Source organism: Canis lupus, chromosome 4 (assembly GCF_048164855.1).
Source record: "Canis lupus baileyi chromosome 4, mCanLup2.hap1, whole genome shotgun sequence".
Classification (NCBI taxonomy): Eukaryota; Metazoa; Chordata; class Mammalia; order Carnivora; family Canidae; genus Canis; species Canis lupus.
In genome coordinates this window covers 77,521,885-77,537,295 of record NC_132841.1, presented here as the reverse complement: position 1 = coordinate 77,537,295, position 15,411 = coordinate 77,521,885, and the positions used below count along the sequence as shown (strand labels likewise).

The 15,411-nt window shown below is 34.6% G+C and overlaps 1 long non-coding RNA gene across 1 annotated transcript in view; it reads right to left on the bottom strand.

The window, feature by feature from the left end:
- Positions 1–7,284: 7,284 nt before the first annotated feature.
- LOC140632707 (uncharacterized) overlaps positions 7,285–15,411 on the bottom strand; it is a 668,295-nt gene continuing 660,168 nt past the window's right edge. The window contains exon 10 of the long non-coding RNA XR_012030354.1: positions 7,285–7,367. This is a non-coding gene — a long non-coding RNA (uncharacterized lncRNA). The remainder of the gene's footprint in view (positions 7,368–15,411) is intronic.

The following is a 15,411-nucleotide window of genomic DNA, read 5'->3' as shown; positions in this document are numbered from 1 at the left end:
AAATCAGCAAAAGTCCCTTTTACCTTGTAAAGTAATATGGTCAAAATCCCCATGATTAGTGCTTGGAAGCACAGTTCTGCTTACCATAGAGTTGAATTCTATCATTAAAAAAAAAAAGTTATCTGAACATGTGTTCATGTTGCTCTCATTTTTTAATAAATTTTCACTGTGTGTAGAATTTTGGGTTGATAAAGTCTGTAAAATTGTTGTCACCACTTTAAAAATGTTAGTCCACTGTTTCCTGGCCTCCATTGTTTACAATGAGACTTTATATATCATGTGATAATATCAATGCTTCCCTAAATGGGAGTTTTCTTTTCTCTGGATACATTCAATATTCTCTGTTTCTTTGCCTTTACCAATTTCACTAGGATGCCCCTTGGTTTTCTTTGTATCTTCTCTGCTATTTTACGTTTGCTGAGATCCATACCTCTATGTGTTTTGTTTTGTTTTTTGTTGTTTTACTTAATTATATTTAGTAAATTGAGGTGATATTTCTTTTTTTTAATTTTTATTTATTTATGATAGTCACAGAGAGAGAGAGAGAGAGAGAGAGGCAGAGACACAGGCAGAGGGAGAAGCAGGCTCCATGCACCGGGAGCCTGACGTGGGATTCGATCCTGGGTCTCCAGGATCGCGCCCTGGGCCAAAGGCAGGGGCTAAACCGCTGCACCACCCAGGGATACCCTGAGGTGATATTTCTGCAAAACTGTTTTCTACCTTCTCATCATTCTGCTCAGTATTGTCCCTCACTGCTGCTCTGTTCCTTTTTTTAATTTTTTACTCAGTGTTCTACAGATTGAAGAATATCTATTGACCTGCTTTCATGTTTGCTGAACCTTTTTTCTACTATCATCAATCTGCTATTAAGAACATTATAGGAACATTTCATTTCCCATACTGTACTTCTCAGTTTTTAAGTTTCTATTTTTACCTAGTATTCCTCATATAGTAATTCATCATAATAATTATTATTTTTTTAAGTAGGCTCCGTGCCCAGCATGGAGCCCAATGCAGGATTTGAACTTATGACCCTGAAATCAAGACCTGAGCTGAGATCAGAAGTCGGTTGCTTAACTGCCTGAGCCACTCAGGCTTTCCAATATCATAATTTATTTTTTCCTTGAAGTGTTTGCATACATTTAACATCGCTGTTTTAAGGCTTTATCTGCTAATCTCAAATCTGGCTCATCTCAGCCTTTGTTGCTTTAGATCATGGGACATCTTAATCTGTATTTTTTTAGGTTTAATAAATTTTAATTATATATTCAATATTAGGGATACAATGTTTTATGCAAATGGTGCTGGAAAAAAACTGAATAAATATGTAGAAAAACATGAACCTTGGCATCTACTTCAGAAGATGTATAAAAGTGTGTAACAGATCAGAGACGTAAATGTAAATGTCAAACTGCAAAGCTTCAAGGAGCAAGCTTAAAGAAAGTATCTTCACAATCTTCACACAGGGATAATCAGTAAGAAGACAAATAATGGGAAAATAGTTGAATAAGCATTTCATAAAAGAAGATATCCAAGAGCCTGTGTTAAATGCTCCTTTCACATCATTAAATCCAGGAAATGTAATGAAAAACGGAGAGATAATATAGAAAACCAGGATGTCTAAATTTAAAAATCTGTGATACTATATGTTGGTGAGAACATGGAACAACTGGACCTCCTACATTGTTGGTGAAATGCAAATGTGTTTAATTATTTAGAAAGAACTATTTGACATATTTTTATTTACTTACTTTGGAGAAAGGGGAGAGAGAGAAAGAGTGCAAGTGGGGGGGTGGCAGTGGGAGAGAGAGAAGCAGACTCCCTGCTGAGTGGGGAGCCTGACATGGGGCTGATCCCACAACCCTGAGATCATGACCTAAGCAACCAAGTTGGTCACTCAACTGACTGAGCTACCCCAGGCGCCCCTGTTTGATATCCTCTTCTAAAACTAAACACATGCCCACTCTCTGACCCAGGAATTCCACTTCTAGGCATTTAAGATAATTTATTTTCTTAGTTTAAGTCACAGATATGACTGACACATCTTGTAGCAAAACTTCATACCTCCTAAAGCTGTTTTCTAGACTTTTTTCTATATCATTTTAATTTACAAACTCAGGAGTATAAATTTAAACAAAACATATTTTTTAAAGACTTGCCTTTGATTTGAAGCACACCACTTTTACAGATGTGGTAACTTATCTATCAAATATTTATATTTATTGCATTTATCAATCACTACTATTAAGGAAAAGCAACTTTGGGCAACAAATTGAAGGAATATTTTGTAGAGATCCAACTCAACAAAATAACAGCTCAACAAAATTTTAATGTAATTTTAAGTCTCTAAGGCACCAAAGAAATATTTATTGCAACTATAAACCACAGCCAAAAACAAATCACAGCCACCCTCCTTACAATATTCTTTGTAATCAATTTTTCTCTTTCACACCACAGCTGCCCAATGTTTTTTTCCTCTTCTAAATTCCAAAAACTACTCCAATCAACTCAGCCAAAATAGAATTCCAGTTCCTTCTTTCTGTCTATATCTCCGTCTGTCTTTCTCCAGTACTCTCCCCATGTATGATTTTAATCCTTCTGATCTTTGGGCTTCTATGCATTTTCACTTCCTATACTCTTTCCTTAATGATGGGCAATAGTGTCAGCCTGGAAGTTTTCACAGTGACCAGTTTTTCTCTAGTGATTAGTTGAACCCAATAACCACAATTTAAGACCTAATGACAAAGTTTGAATTAGCAATGGACTTGTAGACACAAATAGCAGGAGTTTCTGGATGCTTCTGGGAAAAGATTCCCATCTTCTCAAAAGAGATCTAAGAAAGTGAAGGGCTTTCTATGCTCGTATATACTTACAAATGCTGTAGTCATCTTTCATCAGTGTGGGGAAGAAGTAAGCAGGTGATGATAGTAGGCAGTTCTGAGTCAATCAGTCTAAACATCTGCCTGCCAATGGACCACCATTAACTCCTATGTTAATTAAAAACAAACAAACAAAACAAAACAAAACAAACAAACAAAAAAAAAACCAAGCAAAAAAAAAAAAAAAACAGGGCAGCCCGGGTAGCTCAGCAGTTTAGTGCCAGCTTTGGCCCAGGGTGTGATCCTGGAGACCCGGGATCAAGTCCCACATTAGGCTCCCTTCATGGAGCCTGCTTCTCTCTCTGCCTGTGTCTCTCTGCCTCTCTCTCTCTCTTTCTGTGTCTCTCATGAATAAATAAATAGGATCTTAAAAAAATCATAAAATAAAACTATTGTTCAAACTAAAAGAAGTGAAGGTTATTGTTTATAATAGAATGTTTCCTACTTGAATAAGAGATCCTTATAATAAAGCTGAAGCATGATTGAACAGTAGGGTATATTTCTTAGAAGAGTGGGAGAATGTGTATGGGGTGAGACCACATGATATGAAGGGGACAAGGTATGAAGGGGAATGACCAATTCCCTCATAAAAATCTGAAGGAGTGAGGAGGGAAAGACCGTAAAAGGTCCAGCACTATTTTGTGTTTCTAAAACAATAAAAGTGATTACTTCATTTAATGAAATAAATGATAAAGATGTGTTTTTTTTTTTAATTTTTATTTATTTATGATAGTCACACACAGAAAAAGAGAGAGAGAGGCAGAGACACAGACAGAGGGAGAAGCAGGATCCATGCACCAGGAGCCCGACGTGGGATTCGATTCCGGGTCTCCAGGATCGCGCCCTGGGCCAAAGGCAGGCGCTAAACCGCTGCACCACCCAGGGATCCCAAGATGTGTTTTCTTAATCATCAAGTGAACATCATAATTATATAATAAGTTAATATAAAATATTACTCTTTAAACATTCCAGAGGGTTTTTTTTTTTAAGATTTTATTTATTTATTCATGAGAAACACACAGAGACACAGAGGGAGAGGGAGAAGCTGGCTCCACACTGGGAGCCTGACTTAGGACTGGATCCTGGGTCTCCAGGATCAGGCCCCTGGCTGAAGGTGCACTAAACGGCTGAGCCACCCTGGCTGCCCCCATTTGGGAGTTTTTAAACAAAGTTTAGCTTCATTCTGTATAATCCACATAACATTTGCTTATAAAGTTTTAGTATTTTCTCTCCAAATTGATAGATATCTAAAACAGCCTCAGTAACAAGTCTTTAATTATCACAATTATGTATTAATGAAGAAAAATTAACCTATCTAAATTAACCCATCTCTATTATTCAGTGGCTAGAGTGCAGTTTAGATGTTTGAAAATGTGCTCTCTTAGAACAAGATAAAACTAATTATGCTTGTGTGTTAATGGGCAAATTAATTTTATGTGGTCAATATTGTTTTAAACCTCACACTTAATTATTTTACAGGCATAAGAGTTTTCTGAAGGGTGTGCATGCTGCTATTTCTTATTTGACAGATGAAATTTTGGTATTGTTGAATTCTCAAATGAAGCTTTTAAGAAAATACATTTTGTTTAATTTTGCTGCATTTTTGTTATAATTGAATTCTGTCTATACAATAAGACAATTGCCAGTTGGGGAATGTAGTTCTCTATGGAAAAAATCAAACCTTCGGCTACATCTCACTATTTTTCTAATTGCCTGAGGCTGGCTTACATATTAGAATAACGGAGTAAATCATACCACTTACAAGCATTGTTTACTTTGCTATGTTTGCATTTATCTAGTAGATGAAATATTCAGATGCATAGATATCTTAATCTTTAAATGAGTATTTGATCTCAAGAACATACATCATCAATTTATTTCCTGGAACTTATTATGACCATTTGTTATATTCATGGATTTTGTATTTTCAAACTGAAAAAGTCTGAGATTTTCAAATTATGATAGTAACTAAAAATGTTTAACTTTCTTCCTTCCCATCTTCACAATGATGGAGTAAGATGGACTGAATTTGGCCTTCTGTCTTAAACATCTAAACAAAATGTATTTAACTGTGTTCAGACAATAGACAACAGGGAGCGTGGGGTTGTAATACTGGGAAAAGGAAAAATGAGGTGAACCTAAGATTGTCCAGGCTTCATGCCAGGAGGCATATTCTGAATCATAGGGCAGGAAAGGAGATCAATAGAGTGTGGCAGTCTTACTAAATTGAGGAGACACAGATCAGAGTTCATAGATGTAGCTGCAGGTGGTGGGATAGAGATCTAAAGAGAGGGAAATAGTCAAGAAAAAAGCTTCAAAAGTCTGCATTCCCTTAAATCTTTGTTGAATATTAAGATATTCATGTATAGGATCTAACTCCACAGGGTGATGCAGTAAGAGTGACTAGCTAGAAGCTGAATTGTTCCCAGAAGTCACAAAGAGCTGGAAACTATTTCTGTCCCCACCAGATCACAAAGTCTTCAGTAATCAAATACAACATTTACTAGAAACTCCAGAGGGTCATGCTTAAATAATGAAGATAAATTACTCAGAGAGTAAATGTTATTTTAGATAATCTTAATAAAACATTAAAATAAGCCTCAAAATGATCATGCAGAACAAAAAGTAACTCAAGAGCAAACCAGAAAAAAGAAACAAATATTTATTTAAAGCAAGTCTAAAAAGTTCAAAAGACGTTGAACAATAATGTTACTAGACATGCTAAGAAATGGGAAAATGTGAAAAATAACTAGAAGAATAGAAAGAAATACAAAGATGATAGAGATAGTAGAATAAGTTTACAAAACAATAAAGGTATTCAAAGTAAAATCGAGGTTTTCAAAAAATACATGAAGATAATGAGGAGGGAAATGAAAGATATAAAAAAGATCCAAATTCACTATCTAAAATGAAAAATCTTTTTTTCATTTACTATAGCCCCACTTGTTATATTTGCTTTTGTTGATTATGCTTGTGGTGTCGTATTCAAGAAACCATTGCCAACACCAATGTCAAGAAGCTTTCTCCTACGTTTTCTTCTAGGAGTTTTAGTTTCAGATCTTAAGTTTAAGTCTTCAATTTTAAGCTTAATTTTGCATGTGGTATAAAGGTTCAACTTTACTTTTTTTGCAAATGGATAACTAGTTCTTCCAATATCATCTGTTGAAGAGATTATCTTTTCCACATTGTGTGTTCTTGGCAACCTTGTCAAAGATCAGTTGACCATACATATATGCATAAGTGTATTTCTGAACTCTGTATTTTTTTCTTGTGGTCTATATGTCTGTCTTAATGCCACTTCCAGATGTAAAGAAAACATATATACACATATACTAGCAATATTATTCAGCTCTTAAATCCTGTCATTTGTGACACATAGAAGAACCTGGAGGACATCCTACTAAGTCAAATAAATTCCATCACAGAAGGACAAATACTGCAAGATTCCACTTACATGAGTTAATTAAAGTAGTCGAACTCAGAAGTGAATACAATACTATCAGAGCTGGAGGGTGACAAAATGGGGAGTTGTTATTCGGTGGCTATGAAGCTTCAGTTATGCTGAGTAAGTTCTATAGATCTTCTGTTCAACATAGTATCTATAGTTAATGATACAGTATTGTGCACTTCAAAAACTGTTAAGAAGCCACTTGGACAGATCTCACATTGTTTTTATACACACACACACACACACACACACACACACACACACACGGGCCAAAAAATCCAAAATGAAAAGCTACAGCTAACGGAAAGAAAGAATTTCTAGGAAAAGCTGGATATATCTGTTACCTTAATTGATGTGATGGTATTATAGATGTTTGCATGTCCAAATTCATCAAATGTCACACATTAAGTATATACAGTTCTATGGATATCAACTAAAACTCAATGAAGCTATTAAAAAATAAGTGAATAAAATATAAAAAGCCACTGGGCATGATTAATAGCATAGTAAACTCTGAAGAATAAATTATTAATAAACTTGAAAAGCAATGGAAATTATTCACATACAGCATAAATAGGTAAAAGAACAGAAAAAAGTGAAAATTTTTAGTAATCTGTGGGCCTGTAGCATGTGGTTGAACATATGTGGGATTGAAGCCCAAGAAGGCCAGGGTAGAGAGAGAATATCTTTTTTCAAATCTGATGAATAATCAAAACCATGAACCCTATGCATCAAATAAATTCAACAATATGAAAGGAAAATAAATAGAAAAACAACCATAAAAGTTAACAGAAGCTTCTGATAAAAAAAAAAAAAAAAAAACTACTCCAGAAGGGATAGCAATATTATCTTCAAGGATAAAACAAAGAACTTGTCAATATAATACATTTTTATTCTTATGTATATAAAATTTGTTTTATATCCAATTAAAATATATTTTAAAATGAAGAGAAAAAAGACCTTTTTTAGATGACCGGAGCTAAGGGAAGTTTTTGCCAGCAGACTTTCACTATGAAAAGTGTTGAATTTTGACAAGAAACCTTAAAGAAAAAAAAAATGACAGCAGATTAACATATGGAATTATGCAAAAGGATAGAATATAAGTGGTAAATATTTGGGTAAATATATACAAAAGTACCTTTTCACTTATCAATGTTTAAAAGATAATTTATTTTTAGCAATTATTTTAAACAAATAATCTAATTACAAAATGGGCGGAGGACCAGAATAGACAGATATTTTTCCAAAGAAACATACAGATGGCCAGCAGACACATGAAAGGATGTTCAACATCACTAATCATCAGGGAAATGTAAATCAAACCACAGTGAGATTTAATCTCACATCTGTCAAAATGCCTAGAATCAAACACAAGAAATAACTAGTGTTGGGAACATGTGAAGAAAAGGAGCCACTGGGCACTGTTGGTGGGAATGCAAGTCAGTGTAGCCATTGTGGAGAACAGTATGGAGGTTCCTTAAAAAATTAAAAATAGGGACATCTGGGTGGCTCAGCAGTCAAGAGTCTGTGTCTACCTTTGGCTTAGGGCGTGATCCTGGAGACCCGGCATCGAGTCCCACATCAGGCTCCCTGCATGGAGCCTGCTTCTCCCTCTGCCTGTGTCTCTGCCTCTCTCTCTCTTTGTGTCTCTCATGAATAAATAAATAAAATCTTTTTAAAAAATTAAAAATAGAATTACCATATGATCTGATAATTCTATTACCGGTTATTTACCCAAAGAAAACAAAACACTAACTTGAAAAGATATACACACCTCTATGTTTATTATGGCATCATTTACAATAGCCAAGATATGGAGCAATCTGAGTGTCCATCAATAGATAAATGGTAAAAGAAGATGTGAAAAAATACACACATACATACAATGGAATATTACTCAATCATAAAAAAGAATGAAATCTTGCCATCTGCAACTACATAGATGACCTAGAGGGTATAATGCTAAATGAAATAAATAAAATAGGTCAGACAGAAAAAGACACTTACCATATGATTTCATTCATATGTACTATATAAGAAAGGAAGCAAGCAGATGAGGAAAAAAAGACAACAAAAAAAAACCAGACTCTTATTAAACACAGAGAACAAACTGGTAGCTCCAAAGGGGAAGTGATAGGGGGATGAGTGATACTGATAAAGTTTTTAAAAAGAAGAAATAAATATTATTCCTTTTAAAAATAATTTTTAAAGATTTTATTTATTTATTCGTGAAAGACACAGAGAGAAAGAGAGGCAGAGACATAGGCAGAGGGAGGAGAAGCAGGCTCCATGCAAGGAGCCTGATACAGGACTCAATCCCGGGAATCCAGAATCACACCCTAAGCCAAAGGCAGACGCTCACCTGCTGAGCTACCCAGATGTCCCTAAAAATAAATTTTAAAATAACAGTGTATCTATATGGAATAGAGATGTATCATATGTGGAACTAAAATCTCTATTAAACAAACAGCATGAGGAAAGGAGGAAGAAATATATTGATGTAAAATTTTTACATTCGACATAAAATGGCATAACATTATTTGAAGGAATACTGTGATAAGTTAAAGACGCATAGTTTAAAAGTTAGACTAATCACTAAAAAAATACAACTCTGATATTCGAAACACTATTGATAACAAGTTTTAGTGAAGATAAAGTCAAATAAAATATTTTATGAACACGTGATCAAAAAGAAAACCCTGTTAATTCAAAATATTCAATCTAAAATAAGACAGGAAAAGGAGAAATAGCTTAAAAAGAATAGAGAGAGCAAATAGAAAATAAATGGTTGGAATGATAGCATTCAGACCAACCACACTGATAATCTCACTAAGTAAAATGACCTAAAAATCCTCATTGAAAAGTAAACATTGCCTTATCGTATTAAAAAGTAAGAACTAGTTATACTCTTTCTGTAAGATAATAATGCTTAATATAAAAATAAAATAGGCTAAAAATGAACAATGGAAAATACATAACACACAAACACTATTTATAAGAAATGGAAAGTTGCTGTGTAATATCATTCCAAGTAGACTTCACAAGAAAAAATATCACCAGGCTGTTGGTCATTGAAAAAATGTGACTGCCAGTTGAACAGGACCCAGGTGACTAGAAGCTCCTTACCACCTCCCCTATCCTTGGAATGTGAGTTTCGTTTGCCTTCCCATTCCCAGCAACTGCTCCAAGGACATAAGCCTTTAGATAGTGATTTGGTATAGGGAACACCTGCACAGTATACACAACTAGACCCAGTTAGCCTCTTAATAAACCTTTAAGATTTGGCAGGCAGATGCAGAGATGCATTCATCTTCCTGCTGCCCAAGACCAGCCTCAGATGTAAGTTTCCTTTGCTTATTAAAACCACCACCTACCAACCTGGGGTGCTCTACCTTTTCTCTGTTCTCTCCCTATCCTCTGCATATGGAGACCAGTTTCAGATTACACCCAGGGAAGCTCCTGAGAGGGTTTCAAACCAACACAGGCATAAAGAGGGGCATTTCACTATGATAAAAGAGTCAATTCAACAAGCAACTGTAGCAATTCCAAATACATACATCCCTAATAACTGAATTTCTAAATACATAAAAGCAAAAACTCAAAGAAGTAAAAGAAGAAATAAACAATTTACAAGTATACGCAGAGATGCCAACACGTATTTCTAATCATCTCATTGATACAAAAATTACTCACAAAATCAATGTGAGTATAAAAGACTTGAATAACAGTATCAAACAGCTTAACATATTGATATCCCTAGAAAATTCCACCAAATGACCAACAAGAAGATAGTCCACATTATTTTCAGGGGCATATGGGGCATTCAACAACCTGAACACATGGATGAAAATGAAACAAATCTCAATAAATTTTAAAAGATTAACATAAAGTTAATAACTGACCAAAATGGAAAAATAAATTAATAACAGGATAAAAATCAGACTCAACAAATGCTTTATAACTAAATAACAGAGTTATAAAAAATCTGTGGTCAAGATATCTATATTTTAAACAAAGAGCAGTTGACAAAAATGGATAGAAAATAAATGAAATAGAAACTAAATGTACTAACTAAAGTAGCACCGAGCCAAGGTACCTTCCAAGTCATGTGCTATTAAATCTCTTAGGAAAAATTAACTACTATTTATTTAAATCTTTGTAGAGATAATTTTCACAAAATTGGAATCATCTAATTTATTTCTAAATCTACCATCTGTTTTGTAACAACCCAATTAGTTATGCATACACACAGGTAAAATTAAAAGCTTTTTTCATTTATAAATATTAATGAATAATTCCCAATAGAATACTAACAGCTTTAATCTAACACTGTATATTTCAAAATGTATCATATAGGATTTATGCTAGAAATGTAAGTCCGGTCAAAGAAGGATAGATTCAAATGCCTTTTCAGTGAATTATTTCTTAAGAGTAAAAAAATGTCTGAAGCATATATCATCATAACTTGGATTTAATAAACCTATTAAGACTTGATATACTGAAATGGAGGTTGTATAGGTCTAAAGTACATCAGCACACATACTGCTCTGTATATTTGAAATAATCTAAAATACTGATTTGAGAAATTAATATGTTTAAAAATCTATTGATATTAGTGGTTCCGTTTCTGGCAATGACATAGATGCTTCAAATGGACACTGGCAACAGCTATAAATTCTGAATAAAACCCAAACCAAACAACCACTAGAAAATTAACGAAAGTGGGCAGGATATTGAGAAGATTCTATGTTTGAAACAAAGGAATGAAGTGTCATAGACACTGGCTCGAATGCAGACTGTGGTTAGCACCATAGAGGACAGACAGCTAGAACTACACAGAATCCTACAGGTTACTACTGTGAAGAACCAGAGGGCAGGATTTGGGGTAAACAGAGTAGCTAAAACTCAAGAGTAGAAATCCCAGAAAGGATAGAACCTGTGAAAGTGTTGGTTGTCCATGGCAGAATAATAAATATATATCTCAATATCTAAAACCAACAATAATCAATGAAATTTTCCTTTACAGTTCTAGGGGTTGAATGAGTAAAGCTAAGCAAGTCTCTGGACATCTCTCATATAATTGCAGTTAGATGGAGGGTGGGATTAATGTCATCTTTAAGGCTGTCACTTACACAGCTGTTGGTTGATGTTAGCTGCCAATGCCAATCTCAGCACTGTTGTCCAAAACCAACAAAAACGGTATTAACCTTTATCACTTGCTCTTGGAAATTATGTTGCATCACTTCTGTGTTAGGATTGCTCAGGTGAAAGAAAATCAAATACATACACATGAAGATATTTATTATAGGAATTGGCTCACCTGATTATGGAGGCCTAGAAGTCCTAAGATTTGCTGTGGAAAAGCTAGAGAACCATGAAAACCAATGGTGTAATTCAGTTGAAGTCCAAAGCCAGAAGGATCAGAAGTACTAGGATCTGAGTGCAGGAGAAGACAGATGTCCCACCAAGAGAATACATTCACCTTGCCTCTACTTTATTGGTCTATTCAGGTTCTCAACAGACTGGGTGACACCCATCGGCATTGGTGACAGTGATCTTCTATACTCAGTCTACTGATTCAAATGCTAATCTCTTCCCGGAGACACCCTCAGAGCTACACCCAGAAATAATATTTACTAGCTATTTGCACCTTTCTTAGCCCAATCAAGTTGACATATGAAATTAACCTTCACAACTTCCATGTGAATCTCAACCCTGCCCAAATTTAAGGAGATCCTTACCTCTTGATGAGTGTGTTTCTACACCATCTTGTTATCTATAGAGTAGTGTGGTGTGGTGGCCAGAATGATGACCCTTTGATAAAATGTTCAGATCCAAGTCCCTGGAACCTGGGAATATGTTACTTTATATAGCAAAAGGGACTTGTAGATGTGATTAAGAAGCTGGCGATGGAAGATTATCCTGGATTATCCAGAAGAGCCCAAACTAATCACATGAATCATTCAAAGTGGAGAGGCTTTCCTTGTGATGGTCAGAGAGAGAGATGGCCACAGAAGGAGGGTCAGAAAGATGTAGCAATGCTGGTTTTGAAAATGGAGGAAGGGAGACTCCGGTGGTAGAGTGTGGGGAAGACTCTAGAAACTGGACAAGAAAATGGATTCTCCTCATAAAGCCTCTGGAAAGGAAGTCAGTCCTGCCAACAAGTTGATTTTACCCAGTGATACCTTATTGGATTTCTAAGAACTGTAAGATGATAAATTTGTATTGTTTTAAGCCAGTAAAATTTGTGGTAGTTTGTTATAGCAGCAACAGAAAACTAAAACAGGATATTTCCTAAGGATCATTTCGGCACATAGGAGAGCCTTGACATATAAATCCTGTTCAAATCCCAGTTGATCCCTAAACTAGGCATGCACTAGGCAGACAATAAATAGCCGCAATAAGACCAAAATAACTGAAGAGACTTTCTAGTCCCTGCCCTTTCAAGGGGCACAGAGTTTGTAGTTTGAATCCAGCCATGGTAACTTTTACGGGAGAAACTAAATGAATATTTTTCAGAGGCATGGAAGAAAATCCAGAGTCTCTATATAATGTTATTTTCAAAAGTAAGAATACAATCCAAATTTAAAGGACATGTTAAAAAAATAACATGACTCCTACTAAGGGAAAATGTCATCAATGAAAACTGATCATGAGATAATCTATATGCTGAATTAGCAGACACGTGTTTTAAAGTGGCAACTATATCGAGCAAAATAAAATGTTAAGCATTGCCATAGTTAATGACTATAACGGAAATCTCAGCAGAGAAGTAAAACCTGTAAAAATAAATAAATTGAAATTATAGAACATGCAAAAAAGAAATGTGTGGATTGAAATAGAGATTGAACCTAACAGAATAAAGAGTCAATAAATTTGAAAACAGATCAATAAAAACCATCCTACAGGTAGAACACAAAAATGAAAAAAAAAAGAAAAATAGAGTGTCAGTGACTTACAAGATAATATCAAAGATTTGATAATAGTGTAAAAGGAATAAACAATCAGAAGAGAAGGAGAAAATGGGTCTGAAAAATATTTGAAAATAAATGGTCTAAAACTTCCCAGAAATAAGGAAATAGTGAAAATCTGAAAACTCTAAGCAGATGGAGTAAACCATAAATCAAATCTAAGTAAACCGAAAATAAAGGAAAAAATATTGAAAGCAGGCAGAGAAAGCAGAGAAAAATAACACATTAAATTCAGTGGATCCAGGATACAAATGACCTTTGTCCTGTCAACAGAAACAATCAAAAGAGATGTTATTAAGAATTCTATGTCCAGTGAAAATGGCCTTCAGTAATGAAGGTAAAATAAAGTTACTTTTATATAAAATAAAACTAAAAGATCATGTTTCCATCAGAGATGCACTACAAGAAATAATAAAAGAAACTCTAGGGTAAAAGGAAAGGACACTAGGTGAAAATTCAAACCTGCAGGAAGAAAAATGAACAGTAGAAATGATAAATATCTGAATAAATATAAAAATACACTATTTTCTTCACAATTAAAAATATATATTACTGTTAAATGCCAAAGGAAAAACATAGTTTTGTCCAGTTTGCAATGTATGTAAATGTCATACATATGACAAGTAAAGCATATAAAAAGGGAAGTAAGTAAGGTAAGTAAATCAATCTTTTAGATGCAAGGTTCTTACGTTTTTCTCTGAACAGATGTAATATTAGTTCCACACAGAACATGAAAGTTAAAAATATATTTTGCAAACTTTACAGAAATCCCTAAAGAAGCAATACAAAGAGTTATATTACAAATGCTATACATTAAAATGGGATTTAAAAAAGTTATTTAACCCAAGAGAAGCCAGGAAAGAGAAAAAATGGGTAAGACAAACAGAATACAGGGTACAGTGGTAGATATCACCTATATACCTCTTCCATTCCTGGATTCATATTCTTATCTCTGATTTCTAATTCACATCTAATTGCAATTATTAATTTTTCAACTATTTTAAGTAATAGGGATTTTTTTTTGTCTCCTAGTTTCAGTGAGAATATCCATAATTTTTCACATATACCAGTTACTCATTTTGAACTCCATTTCTCCTTCAAAGTAGTTATTTGGCATATCACACCCAAAATTTACATTGTCTTTATGGAAAATTTCAATACTTGTAAATTTACTGCATGTAACTTTTTGGAATCCTAATAAATGCTGTTAAAAATCAATATACTTTGAGTACTTTAGGGAAGAATAATGTTACATGATGCCCGGATAAAAAAAGTAAATGGAAATGATAAGTGAAGACTAGATCTTAGAACCATTCTCCCCTGGCATCTGTGCAGAAGGGAGCTGCTGAGTGAACGTGACCATTCCAACTGGAGGTAGACTGAATTTGTGGGAGCAGTAGAGTGAAGGGCAGGATTCGATGTTTTCAGAGTCCAGAACAGCTAAAACCCAGTATCTCAGACAACTAAAACCTTGACTAGCTTTCTGCAGGAACTGAAACAATATCGTAAATATTAGTTTGAAAGGGGGTGGTGGTGGGAGAAGTGATGAAGTGAGGGGAAAAAAAAATTACTACAAACACATCTCTATATATCAGGATTGTAAATGCAATATAACATAGGGTCTATTACTTCTTGAAGACCTTTAGGAAGAATTCCTTAGTATTTCTTTTAGTGTGCTGCTTGCCTGCTTGCTTCCTTCCTTCTTTTTCTCCTTCCTTCCTTCTTCTTTTTTTTTTGTTTAACTTAGTAAAACTAATTTGAAGCTTACTGAGGATTTCATTGGTTACTCTTGATTTTTTCATTTTCTCTATGAGGCCTCAATTACCTCCACTGTAAATTCTCCTACCACTAGGGTACAAAGAAACATAACTTGAATCAGTCAGAGTCCTGGCAAGGAAATAAATGGCATGCTCAAGTGGGTATTATTTGAGGAGCAATCAATGAAAACATTTTTTAAATTACAATCAAAATATAAGTAGACCTCAAAAGAGAAGGCTGCGCCCGAGGTTAAAGAAAGTTGGTGCCATTGCTGCCTCTACTCTCAAAAGGTAAGGCAGGGAGCCATGTGTTTCCCAAAACCCCAAAAAGAGAGGTGACTGTGTGGAGAGAATTC